Source organism: Mytilus galloprovincialis, chromosome 12 (genome assembly GCF_965363235.1).
Source record: "Mytilus galloprovincialis chromosome 12, xbMytGall1.hap1.1, whole genome shotgun sequence".
Lineage (NCBI taxonomy): Eukaryota > Metazoa > Mollusca > Bivalvia > Mytilida > Mytilidae > Mytilus > Mytilus galloprovincialis.
This window is the reverse complement of record NC_134849.1, coordinates 22,099,940-22,113,094: the sequence shown is the minus strand read 5'-3', so window position 1 is coordinate 22,113,094 and position 13,155 is coordinate 22,099,940. Positions and strand designations below refer to the sequence as shown.

Here is a 13,155-nt window from a genome sequence, read left to right as displayed (position 1 = left end):
TTTCAATAGTTTGAAATATATTCATTTGAGAAATTTGGTGTTGATGGCACACATTTGAAACACCTTGATAGAGGGGGGGGGGGGGGTGCAATACCTTTTAGGGTTAACCTGTTATAGCCCTTTTCAAGGTGTTGTTAACTGTCATCTGAGATCAATTTCAGCTGTTAACTATTTTCAACCCACTTTGTTAACTGTTATCAGCATTTTTGCATTTTTTGTTAACTGTTTTTGTAAAAATCGAGATGTTTTTTTTTTTAAGCATATTAACGGACCCCCTATTGCAACGACCCCCCCTCCTTGATAGATTTGCTCTTACAATTTTAGTATTAAGTCAGTGGTATAGCTTGATATACCGCATTGATCTCTGTCTTTTGGTGAAGAATGCATATTGACCTTGGCATGAATATATTAATACAGTTTTAGTACCAGAGGCAGTTACGCCATCACGAGTTGATTGACCGTTATGGAATAACCGTTTCACAGATGATATCGGATATTTTCGAAACTACAATACCCTTCCCTTTTCACAAATGGGACCTACCGAATTAGACTATTTACCGGATTTGTAATAACTAAAGTAACACGACGGTTGTCACATGTGGAGCAGCATCTGTTTAGCCTTTCTGAGCACCTGAGATCACCCCCGGTTTTTGATGAGGTTCGTGTTGCCAAGTCTTTAGTTTTCTATGTAGTGTCTTGTGTACTAATATTTGTCTTTTTGTCTGTTGTCTTTTTATTTTCTAGCCATGGCCATGTCAGTTTATTTTCAAGTTTGACTGTCCCTCTTGTATCTTTCGCCTCTCTTATCAAGCTTGGTATACTTGACATACTGTATAGGTATTTTTCTATTGTTGAAGGACGCTTATTGACCTGGGCATGAATTTATTTACACAGTGATAGTACCGGGGGCAGTTTATGGTTTGATATACTGTATTGGTATCTGTCTATTGTTGAAGGACGCTTATTGACCTGGGCATGGATTTATTTACACAGTGATAGTACCGGGGGCAGTTTATGGTTTGATATACTGTATTGGTATCTGTCTATTGTTGAAGGACGCTTATTGACCTGGGCATGGATTTATTTACACAGTGATAGTACCGGGGGCAGTTTATGGCTTTGTATCTGTCTATTGTTGAAGGACGCTTATTGACCTGGTCATGGATTTATTTACACAGTGATAGTACCGGGGGCAGTTTATGGTTTGATATACTGTATTGGTATCTGTCTATTGTTGAAGGACGCTGTTTGACCAGGGCATGTATTTGTTTACACCGTGATAGTACCGGGGGCAGTTTATGGCTTTGTATCTGTCTATTGTTGAAGGACGCTTATTGACCTGGGCATGGATTTATTTAAACAGTGATAGTACCAAGGAAAGTTTATAGCTTGATATACTGTATTGGTATCTGTCTCTTGTTGAAGGACGCTGTTTGACCAGGGCTTGTATTTGTTTACACCGTGATAGTACCGGGGGCAGTTTATTGCTTTGTATCTGTCTATTGTTGAAGGACGCTTATTGACCATGGCATGGATTTATTTACACAGTGATAGTACCGGGAGCGGTTTATGGCTTGGTATACTGTATTGGTATCTGTCTATTGTTGAAGGACGCTGTTTGACCAGGGCATGTATTTATTGACACAGTGATAGTACCGGGGGCAGTTTATGGCTTTGTATCTGTCTATTGTTGAAGGACGCTTATTGACCTGGGCATGGATTTATTTACACAGTGATAGTACCAAGGAAAGTTTATGGCTTGATATACTGTATTGGTATCTGTCTATTGTTGAAGGACGCTGTTTGACCAGGGCATGTATTTGTTTACACAGTGATAGTACCGGGGGCAGTTTATGGCTTGGTATCTGTCTATTGTTGAAGGACGCTTATTGACCATGGCATGGATTTATTTACACAGTGATAGTACCGGGAGCGGTTTATGGCTTGGTATACTATATGTATACATCTTTCTTTTGTTGAAGGACGCATATTGACTTTGGTATGGGTGTTATTTTTGGGGTTTATGTGAAGTTGGGTCACTTGACTCATTGACGTGAATCCATGTCTTGCATATTGTAATATTCTATCATTTAAGAATTGAATGCTTCTTTTTGTAACTTCATTGGGGTGTGAAAGCGCTTCATACTAAAAATATGCGCACGGTCAACGCTTTTACAACCCTATGAAGTTACAAAAAGAAGCATTCAATACTTATAATCAGTGGCGGATCCAGAACTTTTCCTAAGGGGGGGGGGGGGGGGGCGCTGACTGACCTAAGGGGGGGGGCACTCCAGTCATGAATTAGTGATTCCCTATATAATCAACCAAATTTTTTCCCACGAAAGGGGGGCCCGCCCCCCCCCCCCCCCCCCCCTGAATCCGCCTATGATAATTACATTTTTTTAACAATGATCATGAAAACACGAATTTTATTATTGTTTTATTTAATTCACCTGTGCACTTTATTGTGGGACCACGTGTTATCATAAATGAAAAGTTTTATTGGGCAATGCAATACGGTATAGCACGTATGTGCAATTAGCCAATCAGAATAAAGTATCATAATGAAACATACATCTAATGTAATTATTTGGATTTAACTTTTTTATAAAACTTTTGCTTTCTGTTGACATTTGTTGCTCTATATGTGACTTATGTATGAAATATCGATAATAAAATAAGGCAACTTACACGGATATTTCTTGATAGTTTTTTTTTTCTTTCTGAGTTATTGTTGTTTTTGTTGGTTTTGTTTTTTTCTTCTATTAGTGTGTTTGGGGGATGGGTGTTTTGGTGGATGGAATAATAATTTCACACAAAAAATCATTTGTAACACTGTATTGTCTATTCAGATATTTCTGTACAATACATCCAAAAGATTTTACAACACTTCACCAAATGTATACATTCACCATTGATTTTGAAACTTTACACTGCAATAAATTATTCATCAAAATGTTTCCTATAGTTTTATTGACATTAAAACTCTTAAAGTTTTATGATTTAATACATTTCAAATATTACTGATGAAATATACTGATTATTTGACGTTTCTGGTTTAAAATCGGATGCACTTAAAATCAACCACGGAATTTTTCCCTTTAAATTTTTAATTTGAGATTTAAAATTCACATAATTTAGCCTTGGAGTAAAACCTAAGTAAATTTACTAGTGTTTAACGATATATTACTTTATATATATATAACGTGTGTTTTACTGTTTATATAGAAACAAGGATCGGATGACGTTTGGTTTTTTAAGACAAGTTTTTTACCTGATAAAAATCGTAACAAGATAGATCGGTTTTATTGTAAGGAGAAGTTGAGACAAACTGTAACTCTTGTGGAGAGTTGTCTCATTGGCAATCATACCATATCGTAATTTTTTATGTATAATACTGGAAACTAATAAAAAGGTAGACATTCTTAGTGGATTGTGGTCTGACAAATTATAATTCAAAACGTGGTGATTTATAGCAATGGATATATATCTTAAAGAAAATATAGTTTAAGGAATAAGAATTGTAGTCGATAAAGTTGTCTTACGGTGAATTAAAATCAGATAGGATAAACGGATAGATTTGTTGATATTGCGTAATCAACATTTTTGGCAATTCGCAGTGTTATATATATAGTTGTAAAAAATTAGGTCGAAGGCACGAACGAAAGTAGACTATTGCGATACAAGTGTTTGGTGATTTTCAGTAGAGTATATTTTTATTGTACAGTAATAGTAAAAGAAAACTAAGAACTGTACTGTCGTGTTACTGAACTCGTTCAGGATTTCATTATAAAATGGACTTCAAGACTGAAAAAAGTATAACTTGTAAGTGTAAATATTTTATTGATAAAATGAATGTTGTTTTGGGTAACGTCCAGTGGCAAATACTTCATCAACAATGTTATAACGCATTCCTCCCTTTGTGAAGTGCTTTGAATACTTACATGTATATTTACTAGTAAGCAATTGCATAGGACACATTCCTAAAACAATATACTCAATAAGAATAGCGGCCATGTTTGGTAAAATACATATTCTTTACATGAGGCATCGGATTAACAGGTGCCATTCAGATTGGACGTGGCTACGTACTTGTACATCCCGAAAGGCAAATAAACAAGGCAAGGGTTTGAATGCCGATCGGAAGAAGCCCAAAGTGACGACTTTTCTATTTCAAAGTAATTCTTGATGGATTAAACTAATAAACTATCTCTTTTGTCATAAAGTTTAATTCTCAACCGAACCTTTCTAGTCAGAAACTGCGAGTACTCTCAGATCAGTAATTAGTGTCTTTTTGTTGTTGGGATATACATGATCACGTCCACTCTGTGTTTTTGTTAGATATATCTGTTTGTATCTTGTGAAGAGTTGTCTCATTGCTAATTATATACAACATTTTTTTTTGCATAAACTTACTATCAATTTTAAGGTAACACACATTTTAGTGTGTGTATTTTCGTATATAAACTTATTTCATATTTCATTTCTATGGAATAAACCTTAAAAAAAAACTTGAAGACGTCACGCTTACATGACATAATTATGTATATGAGTTGATAGAACAAAATAGCCAATCAGAAGACGTGGTACAACCAAAATTAAATTATTTGCTAATGTATTATAAATATTTTCAGCTGGTAAAACCTATGTTCCATCAAAAGTTAACATCAGTAGTAAGAATGGTCTCTATGAAGTACAGACTTATAACCCAACCATCGATCCGTTCGAAAAGAAGAAAACTAATACACTTAGTGAGCCTACCGACCCGTTCAAGCAAAAGACAGGATATTCCCCTACACGGACGACAGACGACATTACTAAACGGAAAATTGAGGATTACCAGGGCCACAAATATGATACGTTTTATGATTATGGATTTCCCAATGATAAAGATAAAGAAAAGAGAAAACAGGAACCAAAAGAGCCCAAACCTAAGTCAGAACCAAAAGTAGACCGGAAACCAAAACATGTCGAAAGAGCGGTAAGTGTATTGCAGTAACTTAATTACGCAACAGGGTTCCGGTTTCGATGAACTAAATGGACATAAGTATAAATTTTCATCTTGTTTACTATATTGAGCTTTCAAATAACATTTTTGGTCGGGTTGGGTAACGTCGGTTATACAATTTTGGTTGTCAGATTATGTATAATGGTTAAATGCCGCATAAGTAAACAACTGCGTCCGCCAGAACATCACAATACATGCAGATGATACAGTACCAAAGGGGTATTCAAACTCAAAGACGAAGACAACACCATGGTAAAAAACAAAAACAAAAAGGACCAAAGATAAAACCCAACATGGAAAACCATAAACTGAGCAACCCGAACCCCACCAAAACATTGGGATGAACTTTGTTGCTGCGGATGATTAAGCAGATCATCCTCCACGACGTTATGCTCATATGAGTTCAAATTTGTTGATAAGTCTAATTCTATGATGTCACATTTTTGGAGAAGAGGATAATCTAATAATCCCAATCCAACTGATGTTTGCATTTTGTCCCTATGTTGTGCTTTTACTACACTGTCGCAGGTGTTGTAGAGGTTTAAGCCATCATTGATTGTTGTTGATTAATAACTTAAAAGCTTTCACAGTTTACGATACGGATAGTAGAATACTTTCTTTCCGTTGAGGAACAAATGAGCAACAACTATTTGAATAGTCCTTTTGTGTTTTGTGGCCCTATTCACAGCAAAATTTTCTAACCTCCCAATTGACTGAACTTACACAAGCAATACAACCGGACTGGTGCAACATTTGGGGCACATCTTCCTCCCTTCCGGAGCACATGAAATCACTCCGGTTTTCCTGCGGTTCCAGCGGCTCTATCTTTGGTCATTGTTGGTCTTCTATTCTGAGTTGTGTGGACTTGTTGGTCTATAATTCTTTTTCATTCCATTGTTATTTTGTTAAAACTAACAAGTTTAACTTTCCAAATCGTATCTTTTGCATCTCTGCCGCTCCATTTTTAATAATTTGTATTATAATTTTTATCCTTTATTGTGGACCGTCATTACCCAATCATCATCCTGTACATGCATGAAAAATTTACCTGTACTTTAGGCAATCATAAACCAACCTTCCTGTCGTATTAATATAAGTTTCCGTCCTGGCTTTGTCTCAAATATTTGTCACTGGTTGTAAGGCAAATAAAGGTCAATCAATACAATTCTTGAGTTTAAACCAAGGGTCTTAACCAACTTTATCCGTTATATGTATACCCTCATTACCAGATTTTCAGGTAGACGAACATTAGAAAGCAGCAGTTTTGACAGCATATATGTTATAAATTCACTTTCACTATGCCTCAAATCGAATAGTACATACTTATTGAAATAATCATATATTTTTCAGGAATCTCCGTTTCCATACAACGCATCAAAAAGTGTTTCGCGTACTTTCATGCTGATGACAAAGGGTAATCGAGTCAGACCCGAGGGAACAAGCTTCAAAACGACAGATGAATTCGACTGAGATTAAATGTTTGTTTGACATCGGATTTGTGCAATATCAAATAACTTACGTCTATTAATCACATTTAAACAAGCAGTGGTTCGCCAAAATCAAAACTGAAATGAGCGTCAAATTTAAAAACTACCGAGAAAAGACGGTACTTAGAATATTTGTTTGTATTAAAATATAAACGTGAGTCTCAAAAATGTGTTTTGGGGTAACCAGTTTGAATTAAAAAAAAAATTGCTGCGGTATTGTTTTTAACTTTTCAGCAAGATGACCAAGTATGCCTTTAGGTCGGATGTTTTTAAGTATAATTTTATTTTCAAAGATAAACGAAGATGTGTTATGAGTGCCAATAAGACAACTCTCCATCCAATGTTTATTTTCATGATTTTGAAAGGAACGCTTTTTGAAAATCCTAAGATCTGTTGCTATCTTCTAAAATCAGATTGTAAACTTAAAATGCTTCAATTGCATAGCGTGTATAATTCAGAGTACGCAATAATATTAGCCACTTAATGTAAAATTACCAAGAATAATCAAAATAGGGCTTCTATACATTATGTGCGAAGTATTTCCACCAATTTCAGTTTGAAATATCATTAATTCTAGTGTACACTTTACTTTTTGTATTGACATGGTCCATTTGAAGATGTTGACCTCTAGATATTTGTTGTTACTATTTTTACTTCGTTTTATGGTAAAATCATTTGCAATATCTCTTTTATTTAGAAAAAATAGGATTCAAAAACTGTTCGCAATTCATGAACTCAAAACGGAACGAAAGCCGGTTCAGTTTTAGTCAGGGTGACCATTTACTGCTATGAACAAATTGCCTACCATACACTGACTTAGCTTCCAAATCACGTCTTACTTGTATGAGGGTGTGGATTGAGATCCTTTAATTCTAGACGGGTGCCGTATACGGTGCAGGAAATGCTTAGACGTCGCGTACGATGTTGGTGATAATACGGGTTTTGTTTTCCAGTTCGCCTTTATTGCATTTGTTAGAAGTTTCGGAATTGATAACTATATAAATGTATATATCAAAATGTGCGTAATTAAAAGTAGAAATGGAATATGCCTTAAAATCAATACTTGTATTCATTTTGTTACTCGAATGATCCCTAATAACACTGATTTTGAGCGTATAGACAAGTAACACCGCGACATATGATCAGCGTTGCTTTGAAGTTATTCTTGTCATTTTTTAAACTTATTAAAAAAAAGTTGTACTCCTAGCAAGAGTAGTCTTTGGTGTTAATGGTGTTGGTTTTATTTATGACGTCATCGTTAACTGGACGCGTCTGACCAGGACGAAAAGTTCACTTTGTTTTGTGGTCAAGCCGGAAATTGAAAAAAAATATGGATAGGAGTGAAGTTAAGAGTGATTTTTAAAGGTAATTCAAATAGATTATTCCGAAAATGATATATCTTTTTATTTCGTATATTATAAGGAAAAAAGAATAAAAAGTTGTGTTACAACATTTCAAAAGATCGTGGCAGAATTAATGATTTTTTGAAATTTGTATTTCTGTCACAAAACCCAAATCTCGCATATTTTTCGGAGGTCTTCAAAATTCGAACGATTGCTGCAGATCCAAACCACAATTTACATATCCACCCTTCCTATGTCAAAATTATACAATAAATATACAACTTTCTATGTCTTCAATTAGTAAGTATTGTTAAAATTATGTCCTAAATTGTTCATTTTATTAAATGCGTTGAAATGTCACACTCGCCGTTTTCTGGCGTTTTGGCGTATTTGTTAAGTGTCTTATGAAAAGTGATAGGCAGTTGCAGTCTTTTCTACGATATGAAATTTTATTCAAACGTGAAAACTTTTTTTTTAAGTGTATGAAAAAAAATTGTGTCGAAGTTTTTCAGAGAAAACATTGAAAAAAAAATTAACGCGATCTTTTTGTTTTTGTCTAGTCAAAATGTCACAAAACGCCGTTTTTTACATTTTTGTTACAAGTATGATAAGTCATATTATACAGTTTTGGAGGATGAAAAATTTGAAATTATAATAGCACAAAAAATACTATATATAACATTAAAATCTACTGTTCAGGGATTTTTTTAAACCCATTTTCGATCACATGTCGGAAGTATTAACGACACAGTCAGCGACTACTTTTGTCTAGTCATAATGTCACACCATGCTTTTTTACTCGTTTTGACGTTACGTTCTGTAAAACTTGACATGTAGTGCCTAACGTCGAAAATTGCGGAAGCCTTTACCTGCCATGCTAATTAACTTTTTCAAATTTGATATAACGAATTATGAATTTGATATAACAGATTATGAATTTGATATAACAAATTATGAATTTGAGATAACAAATTATGAATTTGAGATAACAAATTATGAATTTGATATAATAACAAATTATGAATTTGATATAACAAATTATCAATTTCATATAACAGATTATCAATTTGGTATAACAAATTATCAATTTGATATAACAGATTATTAATTTGATACAACAAATTATCAATTAGAAATAACAAATTGTCAATTTGATATAAGTAATTGTGAATTTCTCTACCAATAGTATGATTTAATTATAATAATTAGATTGGTTGAAACATTGCGTAACCCAAATTGGCGCATATTTTTGTGTATTGATTCATTGTTTATCTGACGTCCAGCGACAAATATGTCATTGAATGCTTATTCAAACTTTCTTAACATGTTTAATGTTTCTGAAACACTCTCCATCCCCTTTTATCTATTATTTGAGGCAGTTTGGGGGACTAGTTTGAATGTTCTCTATTCAGTACATGGGACCTGGTGTCTAAGTACGAACGATTATAATAGAAAAAAGATCAATTTATATTGCACATTTTCAAATCAGAAAGAATGGATAGTGTGTTTCTAGGGACATACGAACATGCAAGGATAAAAAATGCTGGCATGTTTCTTTATCAATTTCGATTGGATTAATGAAACATCCTTAAGTTAATCCTTGCATTTTTCTTCATATTTTTGTTTCAATATTTATTTTGTTTGCACACTTTTTCTTAAAAAAACAAAGACCCATGCGCGAGATCTAGAAGAGAAACCCCATGCACAATCAGTACAATACTGTTGATAAAGTTGCAGTAGAAATTGATTTTTCTCTTATCTTGTCTAGATTGTGGTGCACATTCGCCTATACATTGTATTTTTATATATGTTGTTGTTTGCAATTTGATGATAGTATCAAGAAAAACGTAAATAGCTGAGTGACAACTATAGAATTTCTTTTATTTCCATGATGAACCAAAGTGAACATATATATATACATACAACTTTAATATTAAACCAGCATAAATTGATGTTCGTGGTTTTAGTATTATTCAACTAGGAAAGTTTTCGCTAAACTGGGCTATCGAAAATACAGCTGAACGGATTAATCCTGCGCTGAAATGGGCTCTAATGTCTGCGCTAAAATGTCTCCTAGTACAAAAAAATGTAGTTTTGCGCTAAAATTATCTGCGCTTATCTGTTTTCTTGTTCATAGTTGAGATTAGATTAAATTAATTTTATTGTGGTTAATTTTGAATTTGCTTTCAACTGTTGATTCTTTTAACATTTAATACAGGCGATGAAACAAACCATTCAACTAATAAAAATTTTATTCGGAAATTATCAAAAGCGGATAAAAAAATAAGCCCTTGACACCATTTGCGAGTATGATGGTCTTGTAAAACAATGAAAGTCCGTCGGAAGGGGGCGATAAATGACTGACCCGTGTTTTATTAAGAGAGAGCAATATCTCTTGCACATAAAAGTCACCCTTTTAGATTTCGAAAAGAGCAGGCTAAGGCTACAAGGAAGCACTCGCACCCTCAAAGTGGAAACGGATTAATTTAAGTTGTAATAACTTGTTTCCCAATCCACTATAAATAAATATGTTTAAACAAAAGAAAAAGCAGCAGAAAAGACAGTGGTTTAAACTTTTTTTTAACTATCCTGTTTCAATCAAAAGAAAGAGAAAATATCTGTCCAAGGGGATACTTATGTAAATGAATATTATTTTTCCGTTTTAATTTAACTGTACTTAAAAAAATATGTGCCGCTTTTGCATTTCGGTTCTATACGTAAGCAAGTCAAGCAAACCGCTCATATAAATTATGCTGTATGATTAAGCTGCACGAAATAAAAAAAAGTACGACGTTATTTATACAATGCATGAAAAATAACGTCAAAATAACGTTACCAAAACTAACACCAACAACGTACGCGACGTCTTACTTTTCCGGAGCACCTGTTTCCACTCCCGGTTTTTAGTGGAGTTCGTGTTGTTTCTTATTTATTGTTTATAACTGTTGATGTCAATGTCCTTTGGTTTTATGAGTCTTTGTTTACTTCTTGGTTTTGATTGTTATTGTCTCTAATATTTAATTCTTTGTTCATTTTTCTCTATTCTGTAAACCCAATCTAACACCCTCTTTTATTCTCGACAAATAGCGCAACTATCTCCTTGCTTAAACTATAGTAAAAATAAGTGGGATGTATCCATGGGACACAGATGATGCCCCCTCTTGCATTAAATGTTATACAGAGCATAACTTTTGGACGGTCACGTCCACTGTTTTTTGTTAGATGTATTTCAAATTGAATCCATCTGATGAGTTAAGATTTTTTCATTTGATTCTTACAATCTGTTCTTATGTAGCACTGTTACACCATTGATCCAGTTTAGTCAGTAGCCTGTAGCCTTTTTTGTACATAAATTATGCCGTTAGTTTTCTCGTTTGAATTGTTTTACTTTTTTTTCGGGGCCGATTATAGCTGAATATGTGGTATGAGCTTTGCTCATTGTTAACGACCGTACAGTGACCTATAGTTGTTAATTTCTGTGTAATTTGGTCTCTTGTTATGCGTTGTCTCATTGGCAATCGTACCACATCTTTTTTTATATTGATCTGTGTTTTTCTGGTAATAAGAAGATTCATAAATTTTGGTTGAGGCAAAGCCAAGTTACAGGATGGACACAAAAAAATCCGCAATATTTGAATTTATAAATGTCATTACTCTAGAAATATAGAAGGAACGCCACCTTACAGCCGATTGCATTGAGACTGTAGGTTAAGGTACTATATATTAAGTTAGCTTGCTTGCCTACTTGCTGAACCGTTAAGTCATAATTAGGCTTGGTAAACTATCCTCCTTTCAGAGTAGACTAGTCCGAAAGATATCCAATATATCTGTCAGTAGGACTATGCTTCTACGAAAGGAGGTTAGTATACCTTACCAAATAATGACTTCATGGTTCAGCTAGAAAGCAAGCTAACCAAATATCTTATCTTCACACTCCATGCAATCGGCTGAAATTCAAATTTGGTCTGTGTTTTGTGGTAATGAGCATTGTGTATAAGTACAGACGGACAAGGATAAAACGTAATGCACTCTCCGCTAGGGTAGGAGCATACAAATAAAAACAACAACAAACTTCTATTTTATGGAATGTATTTGTCAAACTACAGGCAAGACATGTTGGTCCTGTTATCTGGAAATCTATCATAAAATGGCAAGTAATGGTCTCAACAACTAAGGTAAGGGTTATAGGATGGTTCTTTTGTGGTTTATTAAAAATATACCACGAGTCCAAGCGTGACCAACTGCCTGATGACTTATGACTATACATATAATGACAAATACATATACAATTTACATGACTCCAATATAATTATATGATGAACTGAACATCTGTTCCTTAAAAGTTGCAGACCAGCTACATAATGAATAACAATAAATCTTTTGTATAGAATGACAGAATAAAAGTTGATAAGATTATTGTACACATGAAAATCGTGAAATGTTTGTGGAAAAAAATATAAGATTTTTAAACAAATCTTTAAATCAACAATAAAAATATCTAAATTAAATAAAATTCTTTATTCTTTAAACACGTTTTTAACACCTATAAGACCAATAATCATTCACTTTAGATTATCATCAAGATTCACTTACACAATATTGGCCAGAGTAAAATGATAATCTAATAGCATTTTAGGTGAACTTAGCGAGTAACTGCTGAAAACTTTTGAATTAATAAATGTTGGATTAATAACTTTTAAATTCAGGTAACGCTGTGTGTATAGTATTTTGTGTAATACACCCAATGCAAAGATGAAAGAAAACATCAAAACTGAAAGTTATTCTAACTGTATAAAAAAGTGGTACCTTTAGTCCTTCGTTTCATAGATGTCCATTGTACACATTTTTAAATTAAAATAAACAATTATGAAAGTTTTTAAGTATATAAATACAAAGCATTTAAATGTGGAAAGAAATAAGATAAAACTTGATATGTTAATTCAACCATCATTTTTATCACAACTCTAATGAATTATCAAAGTAATTTAAATCTTAAGTCCTTTGGTACTGAGAGACTATGTTTGAAATAGTTCTATTTTTGTTTATCTAAAAGAGTAGCTTGCCTCTCTGTATATGTTAAATATATCCAATATAAAAATACAAAGATATACGTATGATAGTCAATGAGACAACTTTCCACCAGAATCTTAAGTGCTATGGTTAATCTCATTGTTCGTACATGGCATTGGTTGAATTTCCATTATTTATAACATTTTAAACCAATCACAACGTTTTGGTGTACGCTTTTGAAAATATTACCCAGAATGCATTATATTCTGAAACGGCGAATTGACATATAAGTCAGCGACTAGATGTT

General features: G+C 33.5%; 1 long non-coding RNA gene across 1 annotated transcript; it reads left to right on the top strand.

Annotated features, from left to right (window-relative positions):
- The first annotated feature begins 3,292 nt into the window (after nucleotides 1-3,292).
- LOC143054174 (uncharacterized) lies at nucleotides 3,293-7,125 on the top strand. The gene is made up of 3 exons (XR_012971582.1): nucleotides 3,293-3,825; nucleotides 4,635-4,981; nucleotides 6,359-7,125. It is a non-coding gene; the product is annotated as an uncharacterized LOC143054174 (long non-coding RNA).
- Nucleotides 7,126-13,155: the final 6,030 nt, after the last annotated feature.